At 40.7% G+C, this 18,928-nt stretch overlaps 1 protein-coding gene across 5 annotated transcripts in view; it reads right to left on the bottom strand.

Moving 5' to 3' along the window:
• DNAJC5B (DnaJ heat shock protein family (Hsp40) member C5 beta) overlaps window positions 1-16,598 on the bottom strand; it is a 97,929-nt gene extending 81,331 nt beyond the window's left edge. For 3 of the 5 annotated variants that reach the window (XR_006198099.1, XR_006198100.1, XR_006198098.1), the window contains exon 1: window positions 16,443-16,598. The gene's annotated coding sequence lies outside the window, so the exon portion shown is untranslated. Of the gene's footprint in view, window positions 1-12,904; window positions 13,317-16,442 lie in introns of all 5 variants that reach the window. The other 2 variants (XM_042923200.1, XM_042923199.1) reach the window with 2 other exon arrangements.
• Between the last annotated feature and the right edge of the window lie 2,330 nt (window positions 16,599-18,928).

Raw genomic sequence — 18,928 nt, 5'->3', positions numbered from 1 at the left:
CTGAATCTGAGACCTGTGTTACTGAAAAAATATATATATCAACAAAGTCTTGTCCCCTGATTAGGAAACACAATATGTATTTCACAGGTGTGAAATTTAAATACCTTGTCAGGGTGCCTAGGTGCCTCAGTCGGCTAAGCATCTAACTCTTAATTTTGGCTCAAGTCATGGTCCCATGGTTCATGAGTTCAAGCTCTGCATTGGGCTTTGTGCTGACAGTGCCAAGCCTGCTTAGGATTCTCTCTGCCCTTCTCTTTCTCTGCCACTCCCTCTCTCTCTCAAAAATAAATAAACATTAAAAAAAAAAGGACAAACAAACCTAGTCACTTACAGTAAACAATTGCTGTAATAACCAAGGAGGCTTCAGGTTCAACAGAAGTATTTTTTTTAACAAAATGTCTGTAAGCAGACTCTTGATCCTTGTTTTTACCAATAATTATTCCCTGTTCACATTAGCCCAAGATGTCTGTTAAGTTAATTAGCTAAAAAAGAAGACAAAAACTTTTGCTTGAAGCAAAAGTTGTTTTCAGTAGAGTTTCCAATAAGTGATCATTCTACAAATTGTCATCTCAATGTGGCTAAACAGCCTATGAAAACAATAGAGTACACCGAAACCAAAATAGTTGTCATTCCTATTTGTTTAGCATTTAAATGGTAATTTAATAGTATTGACTTTAAGATAAATCTTTATCTTAACTCTAATGAAGCCCCCTTTCAAGTGAAGCCTCACCCCACCCAGGTAACAGACAAATATTTGAAAAGGAAGGAATTGCCAAGGACTCCCTCTAGAGACTTTGTAACTGCACTTATATCACACTTGGTAATTGCCTAAGTGTTTCACATGTCATTACATTATTTGATACTCAATGTTCATTTTAAGAAAGAGATAACTGGCTAAGTGTGGTCATGTGACTTCCCCCAAGAATGAATACCTACAATGATGAGTGGTAAGAAGCAGGAACCCGAGTAAAATCTAAGTGCTCTGCTTCCAAATTCTGTGGTTTTATATCCTCATTAAGTAAAAAGGCTGTATTGAGCAATGTAATTGTAAATGACAAAGATAATCTTTTTTTATCTGGTCACAGGCCTGAGGAAGCAGAGCAGTCCTCTCTGCCTTCCGGGTCCACTGCACCAGGCAGATTATGGCCTTGCACCAATTTCTAGTGTCCAAAGTGGATCTTTCTGGTACATTTCACTTATTCATCAAAATAATAACAATTACCTTGTGCCTTCTACTTTAGATACACATTCTTCCCTCATTTTGTCAAAGTATTCTTTTTCAGCTGGCCTACTAAATTCCAATCAACCCATTAGCACAACTTTTGGTCTACAGGACCTTGTATCTTGTAAGGTAAATGGTGCTTTGCTGTTGACAACATACCAGACAACGCACCATTTCTAAGAGCAGTCTTAATCTCTGCTAAGTGCCATTGGAGGTGCTCAGAGATGAATAGCTAATGCTTAGCCAACCTCTCCCAGGTGGCAAAAGTAGACAGATCCCATTTTGAATGACTCATGTAATTGGGTGCAGATTTTTCTGCAACTGCACACACATGTGAATGGATTCCAGATATGCAAGGTTAGATGAGAATTGATGCTGGTGGTCTTCTCCCTCCTGCCACCTAGGTGAGCACCTGTCTAACTTGGGCTCTCCTTACAGGCCTCATAGCTCCAAAGCCAAGCCCTCACCTACATGTTGACCTAGTCACCCTTTCCCAGGGCCCTTACCACCACTTCCATAGGCAAGCCTCCTAGCCTCCCCAACTGCTCTACACCTGCTCCTTCCAGACTCTTCAGTGCACTGTAGAGTTTGCTCCAGAAACATGAACATTCTGCTGGATGTCCTCACTATCAGAGGTTGGTTAGAGCTGGTCTAAGACCAAAGACACAAAGACTGGTCAGTGGCTACCATCACTGGAGCTCTGCTACCATCTAGATCATAGCTGTTAGGACCTCTGCATTTCCTCCACCCTCCTCACAGCATCTCCTTCTCTCAGTTTTCTCCATTCTCTTAGGGCCAGGCCTCACCTCCAGATACTAAGTAGAACAATCCCATGGAACCAATTTAAAAAGGATAGCTCTGGAAGTGACATGCTGGGTCCCTATACAAGGCTGGTCTTACCTGAGACACAGTCTAAACCCTCCCACAAAACTGACCAGAACTAGACAATCTCTAGATGGAGTGAGAGTGTGACAAGTGCTTGCCCATAAGGGAAGCAGCAACCCTGCCCAACCCTGCAACAACCCTTCAGAGGGTCTCCCTGCCCCAGGTCCCAGGGCTTGAACATTCTGTAAGCGACTCAAAGGCCTTCTCTGTAACTTTCTCAGAGGCCTAAGAAAAATAGTCAAATGAACAAATATTCAATTCAGCCTTTGTTCTCATATTAAAAAAAGAAAATCCTTGGTTCCCAGGATTTCAGTCCTGAAGCAAGGCAGACTGGCTATTCAGTGTAGATGTATCGCCCTCTGGTGTTCAAAAGGAAATGGACTGTAAACAGGAGTTTCAACTTCAAAATATTCCTTACCCCAAATCACCCTCAATTTTCAGTATCCCTGATGCCTCTCTCTCAGCCACCTGAGATTTCAAGAATTGTGAGAAAAACACTCATGGAAGCACCAGGGTAGGGCCGTGTCTAGAGGGGCACCGCCCTTTTACTGCATTCTTCTGAGGCTGAAGTTTTGCAATAGTGTCAAGTAGTTAGTCAGTTGGGGGATTTACATTATAACCTGACAAAAATTTGTGTTGAAGCTTCTGTTTGGAAGCAGAAACTTTGGGGCAGTTGTTGAACTTCTGAGGTCTCAGACCCATCCACTCGTTGGCTGGGTCAGGACAGAAGATGTAAGAGAGCCAGGCAGCAAATTCACAGTGAATATGTGCCAGCCAGCTGCTACTGGGCGGAGGCAAAGGCCAAGAGACATTCCCCCTCCCTCAGGCACATCCCAGAAGTCCCCAGATGGCAGGTCTTAGTCAAGTTTTCCTTGACCAGCAGGGTGAGGTGTTTTTATTTAAAGGCAGACACACATTCCAGCCAGAAATGGTTCCCCTGGCATCACACTTAGCAACTTTGACCATGAGGCATCTGAATTTACAACCTCTGGTTACCACCTAGAAGAGGAGTAGGCAACACGTCTATACTTAAAAGCATAATCCACAATACAAGGCAGCTAACAAGAAGGACCAGAGGATGGTACAGAAAATACATGCTGGAGGACGTAGGAGGGGAGGATCCTCTCCCTGGAACCAGAGCACAGGGAACAGGGACCTTCCCTTTGTAGTTCACATTGGGGAACTTCCACTCATTTTGTGTCCAAACTTGATAGCATAACAGATATCAGTTTCCTAGCACTGCTGTAAAAAGGTAGTATAAACGGGGTGACTTAGGACCACAGAAATGTACTCTCTCACAGTTCTGGAGGCTAGAAGTCTGACTGAAATCAAGTTCTTGGCATTTTTGCTTCCTTTTGGCAGCTCTGAGGGAAAATGTGTTTCACAACTTCCTCTTAGCTTCTGGAATTGCAGGCAACTCTCAGGGTACCTCAGTCTCTGCTCCCATAGCCGTGGCCTTCTCCCCTGCGTTTGTGTCTCAATGCGATGTTCTGTGTGTCTGTATCTGGGTCTCCTCTTCTTATAAAGACACTGGTCAAATTGGATTAAGGGCCCACCCTACTCCAGTAGACTGTACCTTAACTTACATTTTAATTGCATCTGCAAAGACTACTGCCCAATAAGATCACAATCACAGGTACCAAGGGTTTGGACATATCTCTGTTAGTAATACAATTAAACCACAATGACAGGGCTATAAAGTTGGGCAGATTTGGATTTTGTATTTAGGCTGAAGTGCTGGGAAATGTTAGTGTTCATCTGATAGAGAGTTCTCAGAGCATTGGCTGAAACAAGCCCATTTACTCTCAGCTCCTGTCATATAATTCACAAACTCTGGAAACAACACTGGTGATACGATGGAACCAGATTTTTTCAGGGAAGAAAAAGCCCTAGTTCATAGTATTTGCAGATTTTCATGGTGTAACTATTCCCTCCCAGGCCTATTTCAAGCTACCAACATGACACCTTGCTTGCAGAATTCCAGAGAATTTAACAATATGTGGCTCCCATCCGCTGGTACTAACTAACTGGCTCCAGCATGCCACTGGGCCTATTATTTTTAAAAATGTTAATGGTTAAAAGGAGTTTCCCATTAAAATTTATTTTAAATATTTGCATATTGAGGTCAAGATTCCCCTACAACTTTTGATTATCTATGTGTAAAATGATTGGTTTATATATAATTCATATCAAATTTTAAGTCAAACATGCCTCTGGGTCATTCTGTTTTCTGGTTCTCATTTACCCTGAAATAGCTTCAACATTCTCCTCCAAGCCCTTCCAGACACTCTATCCCTTACATTTGATCTGTCTACCATCCATAGTTTCCCTGTCCTCCCCATATCCATTCCTGTATCTGACACCTCGCTCGTATTCTCTCAGGACTCTGGCAATCAGCTCTCTCTAACCCAAGTCCTGTCACTGACCTGGGGCCCTTCAGTTCCCATGTGGTTTTCCAAGCCAGCACCCTTTCCCTCATGGCTCGCTGCCCTACTAGGATAGCTGGATGTCCTCCAGCTCTCAAACCTTGAACTCCAGCCTCACACCCTAAACCCATCATTGCCCACCTCACCAGCTAGCTCATCTGTACACACAGCATTTACATCTCACTAACACCTCCTAATTCCCCAAATCTATCAGCCATGTCCCTTTCTTTAACCCTTTGCCTGTTCAACTTAGACTCTGGCATCACCATTGTAACTATTCCTTTGTCAATACCCCTAATTCCTTCTACTGCCCCAACCAATATTTAATTGAACATCCACTGGTGAGGTGAATGTTGCCATCACAGATCCCTGATCTCCAAACCCAGTTGCAACCCTGCCCTGCATGCTTCTCTGTGTCCCAGAAGACCCTAGTCTTTTTACCATGCTCCACCATTCTCCACCAATCTCCTGCTTCACTTTCAGCAAAAGACATTATGTCTGCATCACAGGAAAATATAATATGGAGAGCACACTATTATTAACAAAGTATTTTCACATAGGTTCATTTAACGTACACAACAACAGGGACAGGTAGGCAGGGAAAATGTTATTATTCTCATTTTACAAATCAAGAAACAAAGGTTCAAAAAAGTAACACACGTCAACATCAAATAGTTACTAACAGAGCCTGGGTAGGATCACAGGTCTCCCAGTTCCAAGAATCCCAGGTCAAGCAGTGAAGTAGGTGATTTGCCCAAGGGCACCAATGAGGTCTTGGCAGCCAGGATGAACATCCATGTCTGTGGGTACCTTCCAAAGTCTTTACCCACCTCTAGAGTGTGCTGCCTTCTCAACAATTGCTTTATTGCTCTCAAAACACCTGGAATTCATGTATTCTTTGTTTAAAAATAAAAAGTAGGATGATCTTGAAAGCAGTTTTATTTTTCTTTCTTTTGTGAGTTGTTACCACCAATGATTGTTTCCTTGTGTTAGTGTTTATCTGATAGAGAGTTCTCAGAACCTTGGCTGAAAAGAGCCCATTTACTCTCAGCTCCTATCATATAATTCACACTCAAAACAACACTGGTGATGAGATGGAACCAGACCAGGGCTCTGATCTGGAAATGTCATCCCATGAAGCCCAAATGCTTGCCTATTGGCCTACGAAGGTGTCATGGAGAATTCACTGGGTGAATCCATGCAGACTTACCAGCTGATTTTCTATAAACACACGATACAAGCCAAAGCCACTTCCATTGGGAATGGGGGCCATAGTGAATCACTTGTTGCAATTCCAGACAGATAAGAGTCTCAGATCTTTCCTGGGCCTTCCAGTGAAGCATGAAAACCAAAGGGAATTTGCTTCTGTTGATAAAAAAGGACTACTCTATCCCAGTTGTTCTACCAATACCTTGCTTTGTTCGTGCTGTACCTACATCTTTGTAACGGTTGTACATAGAGGCAGCCATGCAAAAGAGTTACTGACCTCCCTTGTCATCTGGTACAGCCTGCATATCTGCCTCTCACCTTGGAGATATGCTGCTCTTCAGCCTGCCTCCAATGGATTGGACTGAACCCCACCCATCAGAACTGATATCTGTGGGGTACACCAGAAACACTGGACTGGGAGATGGATGACTTGGCGTCTAACTGTGAACTTGGATAAGACACATGTCTTCTTGATCTTGATTCTTCCTCTCTCAGACAAGAGGTTTGCTGTGGCCAAAGCTAACTTAGTAACACTGTGAAAACTGCTTATGCTGTCACCACAAAGAGAACTTCCAGAGAAGAACCCAGAAAGTGATGAAGGAAGAGAGGACAGAGGAGTCTCCTTTAAATAAGATTGATTTAGGGACTTACAATAAGTTTGCCACTGGACAGTGTTTCCTGAAAGTGCCAGAGGAGATGGAAAGTGAGGAGCAGCAACATGTTAGTTAGGCTACGAAGAGCAAACCAAATGAAGGGAAAGCCCAGGCCTGTTCCATGGGTGAATCAGCAGACAGCACACACCTGTAGAATTATTGATTCATGCATGTTGTAAGCTGTTTTTATGGACATAATTGGGGATGAGTGTAACAGAATGTTTCTGGCCCATGGGGACCTTGAAGGCAATGTAGGGTGCTCTTGGTGGCTCTGAGGACAGTGGTTTAAGAAGGATGTTTCACAGTCCCTGCCCTTGGAAGCCCACGGTGACCATGTCATCCCTACCCTTCCATGGGAGAGTGGGGTGGTGGGAAGAGCACAGGGTCATTGCAAACATTAAATGAAATTATCCTGCTCAAAGCACAAGCACATAACTTTCAATAAAGGGTAGCAACTGTTAATGTTCTGTGGCTTACTTCAAAGGCAAAGGAAAGTAAAGCTCTCCTAGTGGCTCCAAGTTGCACTCAAGTTCAATGTATTCAGACATGTGAAGACAAAAATGAGCCTTCCCCTCCCCACTGCTGCCCCTGAGCTTGGACCAATAACTAATACCTTCAGACCTGTCCAACTACAAAGGGGACATCTCAGTACCTGTGGGGAATGATGCAGCAGCACTGGGAGGCAGCTACCACACAGGCTAAGAGCACCAGATTTCATTCTTTCTCATTGCCAAGTAGTATCCCATTGTATATATAAACCACATCTTCCTTATCCATTCATCAGTTGATGGACATTGAGGCTCTTTCCATAATTTGGCTATTGTTGAAAGTGCTGCTGTAAACATTGGGGTACATGTGCCCCTATGAATCAGCACTCATGTATCCCTTGGGTAAATTCCTAGCAGTGCTATTGCTGGGTCATAAGGTAGATCTATTTTTAATTTTTTGAGGAATGTCCACACTGTTTTCCAGAGCAGCTACACCAGTTTGCCTTCCCACCAACAGTGCAAGAGGGTTCCCGTTTCTCCACATCCTCTCCAGCATTTATAGTCTCCTGATTTGTTCATTTTAGCCACTCTGACCAGTGTGAGGTGGTATCTCAGTGTGGTTTTGATTTCTATTTCCCTGATGTTGAGTGATGTTGAGCATCTTTTCATGTGCCTATTGGCCATCTGGATGTCTTCTTTAGAGAAGTGTCTATTCATGTCTTCTGCCCATTTCTTCACTGGGTTATTTGTTTTTTGGGTGTGGAGTTTGGTGAGTTCTGTATAGATTTTGGATACTAACCCTTTATCTATATGTGGTTTGCAAATATCTTCTCCCATTCTGTCGGTTACCTTTTAGTTTTGCTGATTGTTTCCTTTGCTGTGCAGAAGCTTTTTATTTTGATGAGGTCCAAATAGTTCATTTTTGCCTTTGTTTCCCTTGCCTCTGGAGACGTGTTGAGTAAGAAGTTGCTGTGGCCAAGATCAAAGAGGTTTTTGCCTGCTTTCTCCTCTGGGATTTTGATGGCTTCCTGTCTTACATTTAGGTCTTTCATCCACTTTGAGTTTATTTTTGTGTATGGTGTAAGAAAGTGGTCCAGGTTCATTCTTCTGCATGTTGCTGTCCAGTTTTCCCAGCACCATTTGTTAAAGAGACTGCCTTTATTCCATTGTATATTCTTTCCTGCTTTGTCAAAGATTAGTTGCCCATACATTTGAGGGTCCATTTCTGGGTTCTCTATTCTGTTCTATTGATCTGAGTGTCTGTTTTTGTGCCAGTACCATGCTGTCTTGATGATTACAGATTTGTAATACATCTTAAAGTCCAGGGTTGTGATGGCTCCCACTTTGGTTTTCTTTTTCAAGATTGCTTTGGCTATTTGGGGTCTTTTCTGGTTCCATACAGATTTTAGGATTGTTTGTTCTAGCTCTGTGAAGAATGCTGGTGCTATTTTGATAGGGATTGTATTGAATATGTAGATTTCTTTGGGTAGTATTGACATTTTAACAATATTTGTTCTCCCAATCCATGAACATGGAATATTTTTCCATTTTTTTTGTGTGTCTTCTTCAATTTATTTCATAAGCTTTTCTATAGTTTTCAGTGTATAGATTTTTCACCTCTTTGGTTAGGTTTATTCCTAGGTATTTTATGGGTTTTGGTGCAATTGTAAATGGGATAGAATAGATTCCTTGATTTCTCTTTCTGCTTCAGTATTGGTGTATAGAAATGCAACCAATTTCTGTGCATTGATTTTACTTTCTTTTTATTTATTTATTTTTTAAATTTACATCCAAGTTAGTTAGCATATAGTGCAACAATAATTTCAGGAGTGGATTCCTTAAACTGTGCACTGATTCTATAGTTTGCGAGTTTGCTGAATTCATGGGTTGGTCTAAGAGTTTTTTGGTAGAACCTTTTGGTTTTTCCATATAGAGTATCATGTCATCTGTGAAGAGTGAAAATTTGACTTCCTCCTGTGAAGCCATGTTTGACTTCAATGTTCATAAGTAGGGAAACTTGTGAGTTAACTGTAGGAGTATTTTCAATGTAGGCATAAAAAGAATGAAGCACACATCTCCATGAGGTGATATAAAAAAGGGTATAAAAATGCAGTTTCACATTTTTATTAAAAAGCAAGGCATAGAAGTATGTGTATAGTAATCTTATTTTAAAAAGTGGATCCACATGTGTGCATATATACATAGAGAGCATGTGCATAATACATACTTGTACATATTGGTTTATGCATAGAAAATTTCTGGAGAGCATGTAAAATTTGTCTCAAGTTCCATGGAGGGAAAGGACTGGGGACTGGGATACAAGGGAGAATTATTTCATGGCATAAAGTTTATACTGTTTAAATTTTTACTGCATGCACATATAACTTTTCAATTAAAACGTATTTATTTTTATTTAACTGCACTTGGGGCAGGATCACCAGTGCTGAGAGGGGTTCACTTGCTTTGAGCAGCTGTGCCATCAGCATTTAACACCCACCTCAATGACTTTGCTTCCTGTCCATCTGCAACCAGTCTTCCCCTTCTAGCCTTCTTCCATACCATCTCCAGTGTTCTCTTTCAAAAATGTAGATTTACCTAAGCTAAGAAATCCTTGTTGCTTCCTGTTTCCTACAAGATAAAGTCTGATCTGCTTAGTGGGGCATTAGTGGGAAGTGATACTGCACCTAGTACAGTATCATTCCTGGGCCTTCCAGAAGTCCACTGCCTTCCTCTCTTTTCTACTGTCACTACCCTAGACCAAGCTTATCATCTCCTTGGTTTACCCTACCAGGATCCTAACTGACAGTCTTTTCTCCAGTTTTTCTCCATTCCCATCTGTTCTCCATAAATTACGTTCTTTTAAAGTGCAAGTAATATCTATTGCTCCCCTGCTTATAACCAACCCTTTAAAACTACCTACCCACCAGGGGCACCTGGCTGGCTCAGTAAGGAGACCATGCAACTCTTAATGTTGGGGTTGTGAGTAGCCCCATGTTGGATGTAGAGATTACTAAATAAATTTTAAAAATAGATAGATAAACTTTATAAAGAAGAAAGAAAGCTGCCCACTGATCTTAAGTTAAAACCCCAGCTCCGTAGCAGGGGCAGTGCCATCTCTCCCCAGTTCTTTCCTCTCTGCTTAGATTTGATTTCTACCAACTACTGTACACTGCTCAGTTCCTTGAAGATGCCATTCTCTCTTTACTCTGAGTCTTTGCACATGCTATTTCGGGTCTTAAGAAACTCTTCTCTCTTCTTCTTGGTCTTCCAACCCCACCTGGCTCACTCCTTCAGCCAAAAGGGTTATAAAAATAAGAATGCCATGAGAGGGGCACCTGGGTGACTTGGTCAATTAAGCATCTGACTTCAGCTCAGGACATGATCTTCCAGTTCTTGAGTTCCAGACCTGCATCGGGTTCTGTGCTGACGGCTCAGAACCTGGAACCTACTTCAGATTCTGTCTTCCTCTCTCTCTCTCTCTCTCTCTGCCCCTTCCACTCACACACTCTCTCTCTCTTAAAAATAAATAAACATTAAAAAAAAGAATGCCATGAGAAAATCATAAATGAAGGAAGAAAGAAAAAGTCACCAATCTGAGGAGGAATCCTGTAGGAATTCAGCTGTCAGAAGAGAACTGTATGAGTAAGACCATCGAGGAAAGAAAGGGCTGGGCATTCTGGAGAACGGAAAGTAGAGGAGTCCATCTGGTTAATAAACTGGGGAAGACTAAGTGAATGGTTGGCAGAGGAGAATGGCTAGAAAAAGTGAAAGACCTTGAAAGCCAAGATAAGGAGTTTGGTCTTCATTTTTTAAACAGTGGGAAATCTTGAACCATTTTTAACCTAGCAAGTGAAAACCTCCAGTATTTATTTTAGAAAGATGTAAACAACAGAGATCAGAGCAATGAAGTTGGGGAGATGGGTAATCTTAGGGAAAGAGAATGAGAGCCTGGCCCAGGGCAACAGCAGGCGGAACTGGCAGAAGAAATGGACTTGAAAGAGATGTGGAGATAACCTGGTGGGCTTGATAACCAAGTGAATGGGAGGAGAGTCAAAGGAATCAGAAAGGACTCACCACCTCGTCAGAATAACTGGGAATATGGTAAGGTCATTGGCTGAGATGGGAATCACAAAAAAGGGAGAAAATTTGGAGGAATGCAATGAATTAGGTCTGGAACATGCCAACTTTTGGGTGGGAGATCAGGAAGCCCATGTCCATGATTAAAATCAGACACAGTTCAGGGTAGAGTATGCTGGGCCTTTCACAGAAACCACATGTTAAGGTTGGTTTAATCTTTTCTCATGTGCCATGTTTCCATGACTCCTATTTTCCATATCCCAACAAAGCCATGTGAATTGTTTGTTCGCCTTGCATGCAAAAACAGAATTGTAGAAGTACAGGGAGAGTGGAGATAAGGTCTGTGAATAGGAGAAGACCTGTTGTTCCAGGACCAAAATCTAGAAAATGGTTTTTCTCTTTAAGCCTACTACTTAAACAGCATGCTACTATTTCTCTTCAAGTCCCAACTCTGCTATGATGAGCAACCTGGGGCAACTTCACCTCTACTCTTCCCTTAGCCCCTGGACACTTTGAAGTCCACAATACAAATATTTTTCATAGTTATGCAGTTTTTAAACTCCTTTTTGCTTTTGAACTCTTCAAAGGTAAATATCTTGTCTCCCTAACTAAATTCTTAATTCTTAAAGAGCCAAATTTATGCCAGACATTTAACTTTTTTATTGTCACAGAGCCTGGTACATATTGAGTTTTCAAAAACCACAAAGTGGATTGAAACTGATACTGAATTCATTTGGGGAAGAAAGGAGAACCACCTTGAAAGGACAGAGTACAGCAAGAGGTAATATGTTAGTTAGAGGTGTGAGGTGGTATCAGTTCCTAACATAGAAAAGAACCTATTCTAACATAAAAGAAATCCTTCCTCCATTTTCTAATAATAATGACTTTGCATTCTAAATATGTTCTAAAGAAAGGAAAATACTGGTAATTGTCAAGTAAATTACCTTCTCAACTCGCTAAAAATCTGTTTTTCAGGGACTACCTTTTGTTTATAAGCAATATTGATAAAATACAGAACTTGTCCTTTATAATTAATTATATTTGGTTGTTCTAAACAGTATAAGACTGAAGAGTAAGTCTTTCACTTTCTTTTAGTTCTTCCTTTTAGAGGTCTACTTCTGTGACCATTATGATTGGGCAACTTTTTTTTAACATTTTATTTTATTTTATTTTATTTTATTTTATTTTATTTTATTTTATTTTATTTTTGAGAGAGAGAAGTGCGAGTAAGGGAGAGGGGCAGAAGAGGAGAGAGAGAGAGAGAGAGAGAGAGAGAGAGAGAGAGATTGAGAGAGAGAATCTTAAGCAGGCTCCATCCTCAGCACGGAGTCCGACATGGGCCTCAATCCCACAATCCTGGGATCATGACCTGAGCTGAAATCAAGAGTTGGACACTCAACCGACTGAACCACCCAAATGCCCTGATAAATGGGCAACTTAAAAGACAGTTATTCCTGACTCAGCTCATGACAGAATTCCCTGGGCAGAAGAGGTAGGACAACTTCAAGTATTGCCAATGGGCAGATTGTGTATTTGCCATGATGGAGGAAGATGTATGTGGGGGAGGTGAGGAGAAGAGTTTTGTGTTGCTAACTGACAAGTACCAATAGGGTAGGGCTCTGATCACAAAGATCTCTCCAGCTGTCCCGCCAACAGCTCCCACCAATCTGTCATCAATATCACTGTTTAATATAGAACCCCCATTAGGATCACCCATCAGCATTTATAGAGCTGCTGGAAGAATGAACCTACTACTCATAGCTTTCAGCAGGGAGTGTAATTAGGAGTAGGAAAGGAAGTGGTTCAAAAGTGGATCTGAGACTACTCTTGGGAGCAGCATGAAACATGACTCTGAAGGTTGGCAAAGAGAACAGGGAAAAGACACCCGAGTGATTGCTTCATTGTCTTGCCAAAGGCTCCATTCCCACTCCTTTTAGAGCATACCTTTCCCCTTCTGAGATTCCCCCAGGCACCAGGTGAACAGGTAGGAAAGCTCCTTCTAAGCCCTGGTGGCAGCAACGTCTGTTGGCTCTGTGTCACATTCCTTTCCAGACTTCACAAGCCTCAGGTTACAAAGGTCTCATTGCACAATTCTTAGGAGAGTGGGCATGGAGGCTGGGCTGGGATAAAGGAGAGTCCTGTATGTGTCAGAGATCCAGGTGTGGCCAGATGCCAAGGCACCCCAGGTGGTGGCAGCAAGAGAAAGAATCAAATGCCTTGATCTCTGGCAAGGTAGATTTCTTTGCTTTTTTTTCCTCCCAAAGCTGTTAAATAAAACTGATCAGGATGCATTTTCTTGGGTAATTTGATGGAAAACATTTCAAAAGTTCACTTGGCATACCTGTGTTTCAGTTTACTGTAGAGATGAAAATGCAAAACCCACAATGAAGAATCTGAAATTAAAGCTCTTTTTATAAAACCCTCCATTTCTTACAATCACCTTTCTCATGAAGTTTTATGCTGTAGTATGTGCAAAGTTACTCAATATATTACACAACCTTTGCAATTAATGTGGAAGCTGAAAGACATTACTACAACCCGTTTAAACCCTATGTCATGATGGAATGTTCTTTTCTATTAGTGATCATTTAATAATTCTCTTTTATGAAAGATAATCTGCATGGATAGCTAGAAACATATGGAAGTTCCTTACAGGATATACACTTTTCAGTTGGTTAAAAAACAGTCTAGCAGCCTAGAAAATATTCATCAGATCTTTGGCACTGATGACTATGAAAATGAGATCTATATTTATATTCAGCAATTTCATTTCCTTTCAGATTTTGGGACTTTAGACAGATATTAATATATTTGCAATGAATTGAATAGGAAAAAGCTGTGAGTATCTGTATCCAGGGAATGACTGGGCTCAGACTTACAGGTTAATTAGAGATGCAAGACATATACAGCTCTACATAAAACAAACCCTGGAAAAATCTAAGGCAGCTCATAATTACAAATAAAATATTAATTCATGGGAAGAGTCAGGAGAGGCTCATAAAGGAGGTATATTAGGTAGTAAGGATAGGTTACCACAGATGGTGTAATAGCCACACCTGCCAGAAGTGTTCACTCATACATACATCTATGGAGTATACATATATATGATATACATACAGAGTATACACACTCATACACATAAACAAAGTGATCTAGCTAAACTGGAAAAGGCAAGGCCACAGAAAGTCGGCATATTTATTAAAAAGCAGAAAGTTGTTAATGTTATAAATGCCTTTTTTCTTTTCTTTTTTTTTTTTTTTTTCTTTCAGTGAACTACTTCTAATCAGGCCTCAAGGCAGAATAACCTGTCAGTTTCCCTGGATTTATTTTAATTGTTATCTCAGCCTTTTGGATGGGGTCTTGGATGCCTTTTCTTGACCTTGACCAAAGCTTGTTCTAATTGGAGCTATAAAGGCTAGGAGAGTTTTGGTGACTGGTGCCACCTATATAGAGTACTTGAATTTACTAATAACCACTCCAAGGAAATGAGATTTCCTTTCTTAGGATATTCTAAAATAGGTCAGATATGAATAGTTAATTCTTTCAGCATGAATTAGGGGCAGGGAATATTGAAGACACCTGGCTGAAAGTAAGAGGACTTAAGCTATGTTCCCCAAGCTAACACTAACTAGCTTAATGACCTAAGTCAAGACACAACCTCTCTGTGCTGGTTCCCTCTTGTAGAAATGAGGACATTGGAATGTATGATCTCTTAGTTCCCCTCCAACTCTAAAATTCCATGGTATGTGACTAACACAATGCTCAGAGAACATTATAGTCAAGGAATATAAATGTAGACAAGTTAGGACACTGTGTTTTTTGGATATTATTTTAAGTTAAACCTAAACTTGGTTTTCAATAACTATTAATGAAGTCTAAAAGTTGGACCATTGAGGATTTAATTTTCAAGGACCTAAGAAGTTGGATCATAATGTAACTGTAGGGGCACCTGAGTGGCTCCGTCGGTTGAGCATCTGACTTCGGCTTAGGTCATGATCTCGTGGTTTGTGGGTTCAAGCCCTGCATCAGGCTCTGCACTGACAGCTCAGAGCCTGGAGCCTGCTTCAGATTGTGTGTCTCCATCTCTCTCAGTCTCTCCCCCACTCACCCCTGTCTGTGTCTCTCTCTCAAAAAATAAACATTAAAAAAACATTTTTAATAAATAAATACTGTAATTGTAAAAATTATGATGGTTTCTCTAGAGGGAGGTTGAATATATAGTAGAGTTAATGTACAAGTACATTTTGTTTTCATCTGGACCTCCGGATTTATTGACATGCTTTAGGTTATTACTACTTTTATAGTGTATAGAGTATTGGTCTTACTGCTGAGATATATTTATTCCTGATGTTGGAAGTCATAGTGTGTTAAAATTGTGTCCTGTGGTTAGAGATTGGATCTCCCGTCCCCTGGTCTATTGCTATTGGAGTCCCCTGTGGGTAACTAATCTACCTGTCAGAACACTGGACTGCTGCTTCCACTGAGGGAATGTGGCAATAAACTTAGCTCTTGCGGGCAAATCTCAGCGTGCTTGCCTGAACAGTCTTGTACTCAGCTCTGGGGTCGCAGTGTGTTGAGACACGGAGGGAGGCCAATGGAGATGAGTCAGGACCTGGCGCTCACCCCATGCTCCGCCCTACTGGTAAACAGAACAGCTATTTGCCCGTCACTTGAGCCTCTCCGGGCCCCAAGACTCCAGGAAGAAACAAATACTTTAGAAGCCAAAACCCCAAGGCAAGGTAAAGAAAACAGAAATGTCTGCATCCCCAGCGATGATTTCACTGGCATGAGTTCTTTAGAGGGGGAGGAGCTGTAGATGGTTCCAGCTGAACTGTTTTACCTACTTCTCAACCATAAGGCCCTTCTCTTTCACTGTTTATAGGAGATGATGGCCTTTTGCCTTTTAAGCCTTGAAATTTCAAGGCTTTAAATTTAATCTTGGTTGCTAACCGATAATAAATTTATTTCTCCTCTTTTTATTACTTTTGTTTCTATCTTTGTATTATCTTCTATGAAAATACTTCTTTCAGTTCTTTCAGTTAACTTATTTTTTGTTAAGTCTATTCTTCCCTTTCAATGTTGGGAAGAAGCTATTAAAAGAATAAACACCACCAGGCAATAAATGTAAACTACTCTACAAAGTAATTTTACACTGACTTCCTCGAGGTAACTGTTGCTTTTGCATTTTTGCCATGGTTGGGGATAGACCGGTGAGGGGTTAAAAGTCTTGGAAATATCTTCATCTGGCTTCATGACATTAAATAAGTCTGGCTATTAAGAGGACATAACACAACTCGCTTTCTGGTGGGACTGCCTTTGGCCTTTTTCTGATCATTGGGAACCTTTACCGTAAAGTATGTGGTGCGTAGTCTCTATGCTTATCTTATTCCTAAGCCTGGAGATACACTCATCTCCTGGTCCTCTCTTTCTATTTTTTTAGATAACAGCAATTTCTATTCTAAGCTTAGCAATTGTTACATACCTGAACTGGAGGCATGGCTAGCTGATTCCTTCTAGCTCTGTCCGGTAGTGTCCTGCCTCTAATATATCAATAGCTGAACCTCCTGTTACTTTCTTCTCAGTGGCCAAGTTGGAGCCTGGGCTGAATATTGTGATGTCACGGAGTAGAATCCATGCTCCTCCCAAACTCCCAGCTGAGACCCTCTGGCTTCAGTATTTTCTGTCTTGCCCATGGTGGAAGGTTGGGAAGGTTAATCCCTTTATTTGTTAACTGACCTATAGAGCTATAGAATCTTACTGTGAACAGAGACCTTAAAGACCTTGTGGCTAGATTCTAATCTAACTCACTTATTTTACAGATGCGGACATTCAGATTCTAGGTAGTTCATGGCAGAGCTAAATCTAGAACCCAGCTGCCTTCAGGGTTAGCCCCCTACCCTCTGAACACACTGCACTCACAATGGGCTCTGCTCTCTGGGTTTTATCAACATCATTGTTCTCTGGTAGGCAGCTTATTGGTTGATTTTTACCTGAATCTACCCATGACAAGAGACCATTCAGATAACGTGCATCATGGGAAGAGAACAGAGTCTCAGGGAAGATCATTAGTTTTTCAAAAAATCTATAGGTACCAGAAATAGCTAACTTTTGTTCTGGCCCAAACTCTGAAATTCTGAGCCACCTGACCAATTCTAGATTAACAAGTAATGTGACTTTTGAGTAACTGATGTTTTCAATGAGATTTAATGATAAGAAAGAATGCTCAACCCAGGATTAGTGTTGGCTGCAATGCCATACAAGGTTCTAGTGTTTGCTGAGGAGAGAATGGGAAGGAATAATCAGTAAGGAAATAGGCTTTCATTGGAATTTAATTCTCTTTCATACCCTCCACTTTTTCTATATACTGTCCCCATATGACATTAAAAAATTGTCTGCATTGCACGAGATGACCTGTATCTGTGAAGCCTGAGAATTGTACTTGCAAAATCTCTCAAGTGGGGAGCATATATTGTACTTTTATAACACCAGCTACTAACATTTTATATCATGTTTTAGCATTTACAATCCATTTCCACATATTTCATTTAATCTTCACAGCTCAGTGAGGTAAACACTGTATTATTTTTAGTATGACTTTATGAGTGAGAAAATTATAGCTCAGAGAGAGGTTGTGACTTGCACAAGATCACAAAGCTAATTAAGTGGAAACAGTAACATCAACTACAAATCAGATCTTCCAACCAACCATTTTCCCTACCACAGGACTTCCCCAGGGTGGGAGGAATTGTCATGTGGTCCTGGAACACACTTGAAGGTAATTGCATTAAGCAACCTTTTGATTAACAAGAAATTATTCCTCTGGGTCATAAATGTTGCTTTGCTAACCTCCTACATGTCTCAATAAAAACTTAGAGAAATGGTTAATGAACACTAATTTCAAACTTTAAAATAATATAATCATTGCCCTTGCACCTGACAATTCCACATCTGAGAATTCTCCTAAGGGAATCATCATGGATATGAATAATATTTAGCTATAAGAGGTTCTTTGAAGCATTGTTTATAATAGAAAACAAATTAAAAGCTCAATATTAGAAAAGTGGTAAAATGGATTATGCTTAACTCATGAAAATAATGTTGTTGGTGAAGTTTTCCAGAACTTTAATCATTCATGTGCTATCTTTAGAATATTGCCATCTGCACTAATACCTACTTAATATCTTCTTTATTTTTTAATTTATTTTTCTTTTCAAATTTTTATTTAAACTCTAGTTAGTTAGCATACAGTACATATTGGTTTCAGAGGTAACATTCAGTGATTCATCACTTACATACAACGCCCAGTGCTCATCATAACAAGTCCCCTCCTTAATACCCATTACCAATCTAGCCCATCCCCCACTCACCTTCCTCCATTAACCCTCAGTTTGTTCTCTATGGTTAAGAGTCTCTTGTGTTTTCTTTCCCTCTCTTCTCTTTTCCCCCCTTCCCATGTGTTCATTGTTTTGTTTCTTAAATTCCATATATAAGTGAAAGCATATGGTATTTGTCTTTCTCTGCCTGACTTATTTTGCTTCGCATAATACATTGTAGCTCAATCCACGTTATTGCAAATGGCAAGATTTCATTCTTTTTGATGGCTGTGTGATATTCCATTTCATATATATACCACTTCTTCTTTATCCATTCTTTCGTTGATGGACATTTGGGCTCTCTCCATAGTTGTGCTCTATTGTTGATAATACTGCTATACACATCGGAGTGCACATACCCCTTTGGATCTGTGTTTTGTATCCTTTGGGCAAACACCTATAGTGCAATTGCTGGATCATAGGGTAGTTCTATTTTTAACTTTTTGAGGAAACTCCATACTGTTCTCTAAAATGGCTGCACCAATATGCATCCCCACAACTAGTGCAGGAAGGTTCCCCTTTCTCTGCATCCTCACCAACACCTGTTGTTTCTTGTGTTATTAATTTTAGCCATTCTGACAGTTGTGAAGTGGTA

Source organism: Panthera leo, chromosome F2 (assembly GCF_018350215.1).
Source record: "Panthera leo isolate Ple1 chromosome F2, P.leo_Ple1_pat1.1, whole genome shotgun sequence".
NCBI classification, from domain to species: domain Eukaryota; kingdom Metazoa; phylum Chordata; class Mammalia; order Carnivora; family Felidae; genus Panthera; species Panthera leo.
The sequence above is the reverse complement of the archived record's forward strand: the minus strand, read 5'-3'. Positions and strand labels throughout refer to the sequence as shown.